Below are 5208 nucleotides of genomic sequence, written 5' to 3'. Positions count from 1 at the left end.
AGCATTTTGGGTGTAACGATTAGGAGAATATCGATCTCGATATTTGTTCTTAGGCCAAATTGCTAGGACCGAAGGTTAATCCTAATCTCTATTCTTTTGTTTATGCAATTTCGGTTATGACTCGTAATTTCATATTCTATAATTTCATTATAATCCGAATTTTCTTGATGAGATATACCGATATTTCCTACAAGTGGTATCAGAGCATAGGCCACGAAATTATTTTATATGATTTTCATAAATGGATTAAAACAAAAAAAAAATTGAAAAAAAAAAAAAAAAACTTTCGGCCGAATCATTTTTTTTTGCCGAGAGGTTTTTTTTTTTTTTTTTTTATGCTTTGTTTCATTTTGATTTATTGATATTGTTGTTTTAATATGTTAAGATGATAATATGATAAATTTGTAGATGTTTTGATTTAATAGGATTAAATTGAAATGTAAATGGAAATTGTTTTTAATTGATGATATTCATTTGTTTTTGCTATATAGTTTTGGCATACATGGTTTTAAATTGTTGTTTAGAATCATGATTCATTAATTTAATAATGTTCAAATCAATTGTGATGAATCAAATATTCTGATAATCGATTTAATCATAATTTAGATATTTATTTTAAGAGGTTAAATTGAATCATCTAGTTTGGATCTATGTTTAAATTAAATGTGGATGATTATGCCAATCTTGTTCTAGTAGCAACATTAAACAAATTGTTCATATTAAAAAAAGTTGTTTTAGATTTAAAAAAAAAAAAAAAAAAAAAAAAAAAAAAAAAAACTGTTTTTTCGAAATTTTGGGCAAAATGTCGCAAGCAATATAAAAAAAACCTGTTTTTGTTTTTTAGGGCAGGATGCCGAGAGCATTTAAATAAAAAAAAATATGTTTTTCTTTTTTTTTAAGATATGCCGAGAGAAAAAAAAATTGTATTTTTTTTTGTTTTTATGTTTGTTTTGGCCAATAATTATTATACATTAGATCTATAATGTATGATTGTTTTGTTGTGAAAAAGTTCACAAATTAAAGATACCCAATTATTTGAAAGTGGTTTAAAATAATGTTAGATTAATTCATATTACAAGTTAATGTGTATTAAGATTGGAATTATTGTGAGTAATTGAGGAATTGTCACATAATTTTGATCATTTTAAAATAGGTGGTTTGGATAAATTACTCTACATAATTAAGGAATTATGTCTTGAATGGTTAATTTGTAGTTGATGCATTTTATTTAGTATTATGAATTGTTGAATGGTTTATTTACGTATTTTTGCAATCGGTTGTAATTTGTATTACCTAGTGTGGCCTTAGTTGATTATGTTTTCGTAATGATGGAAACATAGTCTTGATGTAATTTTGAGATCTCGAATCTCATTTGGTTTTCTTTAGTATTATGGTTTTGAAATTAGAATGTAAATTGGTTTATTTTGTAATTTATTAATTGTAATTTGGAGAACACTAAAGATGGAGATTGGATTGCTCACTCCCGCTACATGGACCAAGATGGAACATCAAGACAAGCTTCTTGGGTCTTAGGAAGGATTCCAAAGTTGTATTTATGTTTATTTTGGTAGATAGGCCACACTAGGACTTTGTTTTTGTTTTACGTTTTTCCATTCTCGTTGCTTTTCTTCGCATGATAATTAGTGCATCATATTCCGCCTAAACCAAACCACCTACTAATATGCATGAAAATTGACTCATTTAGATTGAATGTTAGTTATCATGGACATGAAGATGTCACACAATTTTAAGCCATCATCTTAGTTTATTCATTCTCGCATGCTAGATATTAGTTCACTTAAAATGAATTCAAATAAAGTTGATGGGATCTTCCTCTAAAACTAAAATTGAGACTAGTCTTTATAGGCCAAACAACTATGAATCCCTTCTTTGTCGGTAGGCATATAGGACCTTACTCTCCATGTGACCCCTTCTACGTTGGGTAAGTAGTTTGTGTTGACTTATTTTACCTCAACATTATAATCCGAAGAGTTTCTCGTGATTATGATGGACTATAGATAGAATTTATAGAAATTTATCAACCAAGAATTCTAAAAGTAGAATTAGCCAAGAGGTTGTCTTATCAATTTACAGATAATTGAGTCTTTGGATCATTTATATAATTCTTGAGGGAGGTCAATTGTATAAATGCTTGAGTCTTCGCATTATAACAGTTTTTGCATTAGACTTAAATCATAACGATGAGTATGCTTATTATGTTTTTCTTCTTCTTTTCGCAGTGTAGAATTCGTTTTATATTGATAATACTGCTTACAACAAATGGCTGGAAATAATGATATCCCTATGCCAAGTTCCACACTTGCACGCGAGTCCTGGCTCAAAACTTTCATGGACCACATGAATCAGTCCACACGACTGAAGAATGACGGGTCCAACTTTGCGGACTGGGAGGCATCATTACGGAATGCTGTCATTGCTGATGGTAAGCTCAAGTACTTAACTGAGCCAATACCGCCAAACCCAGGCCCCAATGCAAGAGCTAACGAGTCACTTGCTTATAGTGACTTCGTCATGGAAGCGGGTGCGATAAAGAACGTACTCATTTTTGCAATGGAAACCAATTTGCAAAGACGCTTCATTGCCCAAGGTGCAAACAAGATTTTCACCACGCTCACTAATGAGTTCTAAAAAGCACCGAGAATTGTTACTTATGAGCATACCTGTCGCTTCTTTGATGTGAAACACCAGAAGGGCCAACCGGTTAGCCCACACATTCTTAACATGATTGAGAATGTCGAGAAACTGGAGGCACTTGATTGCAAAATCAGTGAGAGCATAGTCATTGACCGTATGCTTCATTCACTTCATGATGGTTTTGCCCTCTTCAGGGCAAATTACTACATGAATGACATGAAAAAAAGTCCTCATGAACTACACTCACTTCTCGTACAGACCGAGAAGGATATGAAATTGAGTGGGAGTATGAAGCAAGATGTTCTCATGATTTCTAACAAGAATAAGGGTAAAGGCAAAGCTCACGGCGACCTAGCTGTAGGAAAGCCAAAGTTTAAGAAGTCAGGAAACGGTAAGAGTGGGCCTGGTGAGACTAGTGGCTCACAAGGCAAGGCAAAGAGCAAGGGCGGTGACGTTGAGTGCCACCATTGTCACAAGACTGGGCATTGGAGGAGGAACTGTCCCGTGTACCGTGAGGACATAAAAGCAGGCCGCGTTACTGCTGTTGGTATGTCATCTTATATTCATATGATTGAGATTAACCATGTAAGTTTCGGAACTTGGGTACTTGATACTGGTTGTGGTTCTCATCTCTGTAATCATTTGCAAGGCCTAAAAAACATCACACCCTCGCAAAGGGTGATGTAGACTGCAGATCGTCGGGAATGGAGCAAGAGTTGCTGCGTCTCAAAGGGAACATACGTAATCCAGCTCCCGAGTGGTTTTGAGTTATATTTATATAACTGTTACTATGTACCCAGTTTATCTAAGAATATTATTTCTGTTTCCGTACTTTATAAAGACGGTTTTTCATTTTCAATAAAGGACAATAGCTATATTTTCTCTTTTAATGAAATGGTTTATGGCAAAGCAGTTTCCATGAATGGAATTTATATCTTAGATCAAACCACAGAGATATTACATGTGAAAAATAAGAAATTAAATGTTGGTGACAAAGATCAAACTTATCTATGGCATTGTCGAATGGGACACATAAATGAAAAACATGTAAAGAAACTCATTGAGAGTGGGACTATCTCCACATTTGATTTCTCATCATTTGGCACGTGTGAATCATGTCTTATCGACAAAATGACTCGAATTTCCTTCAAAGGTGTTGGAATGCGCGCTAATGATCTATTAGGACTCATACATACTGATGTATGTGGACCTATGTCAATTACCGCAAGAGACGGCTATAGATATTTTATCACTTTCACGGATGATTTGAGTAGATACGGATATGTCTACTTAATGAAGCATAAAAGTGAGTCTTTTGAAAAATTCAAAGAATACCAGAATAAGGTTGAGAACCAACTGGGAACAAAGGTTAAAGCACTCCATTCAGATCGTGGTGGCGAATATCTTTCAAATGAGTTTGATCAACACCTTAAAGACTGTGGAATAGTTTTACAGTTAACTCCACCTGGAACACCTCAATTAAATGGTGTGTCCGAACGGAGAAATTGAACACTACTTGATATGGTTCGATCCATGATGAGTCACATGGTAGTACCTGATTCATTATGGGGTTTTGCACTTTTGTCAGCTGCTCTTATACTTAACCGAAGTCCGTCTAAAGCTGTCGACAAGGCTCCGTATGAAATATGGAAGGGAACGGTCCCCAACTTGTCCTTTATTCGGGTTTGGGGCTGCGAGGCTTATGTCAAGTGGAGACATGAGGATAAGCTTGGCCCGCGATCGGTCAAGACATACTTTATTGGTTATCCAAAAGGAATGTTTGGTCATTACTTCTATTCGCCTACCGAACATCGAGTTTTTGTTGCGGCTAGTGCAAAGTTTTTAGAGAAAGAATTTCTCGAGAACAAGTCAAATAATAGAACCTTCGAGCTGTCGGAGATTCAAGAACCAACAACCGAGGAACAGATGGAGGAAGATGTTCCTTCAACTAATGATACGGTTAATATTCCTCAGGAACCTAGGAGGTTGGGTAGAGTCTCTAATCCTCCAGACAGATACATTGGTATGGTCGAGGAAAATGACGTTTTGCTCCTAGAGAGTAATGAACCCGCTAACTATAAAGGTGCCATGACATGTTCCGACTTTAAGCTATAGCTTGAAGCCATGCAATCCGAGATGGATTCCATGTATGAGAATGACGTATGGGATCTTGTTGATTTACCTAACAAGGTACGACCTCTTCAGTGCAAATGGCTTTAAAAATAAAGCATTCTGTAGACGGGCAACCAGATACCTATAAAGCACGACTAGTGGCAAAAGGTTTCACTCAAGTGCACGTATTGCATTATGATGAAATTTTTGCACCCGTAGTTATGCTGCGTTCCATTCGGATAATCTTAGCGATTGCCGCTTTTCATGACTATGAAATTTGGCAGATGGATGTGAAAACCACCTTCTTAAACGGTTATTTTGAGGAGGAATTGTACATGGTACAACCCGAAGGTTTCATAGATCTTGAAAATCCTAAGAAATTGTGCAAGCTTAAACGTTCCATTTATGGACTTAAGCAAGCTTCTCAGAGTTGGAATCATC

This window comes from Silene latifolia, chromosome X (assembly GCF_048544455.1).
Source record: "Silene latifolia isolate original U9 population chromosome X, ASM4854445v1, whole genome shotgun sequence".
Taxonomy (NCBI): domain Eukaryota; kingdom Viridiplantae; phylum Streptophyta; class Magnoliopsida; order Caryophyllales; family Caryophyllaceae; genus Silene; species Silene latifolia.
The sequence above is the reverse complement of the archived record's forward strand: the minus strand, read 5'-3'. Positions refer to the sequence as shown.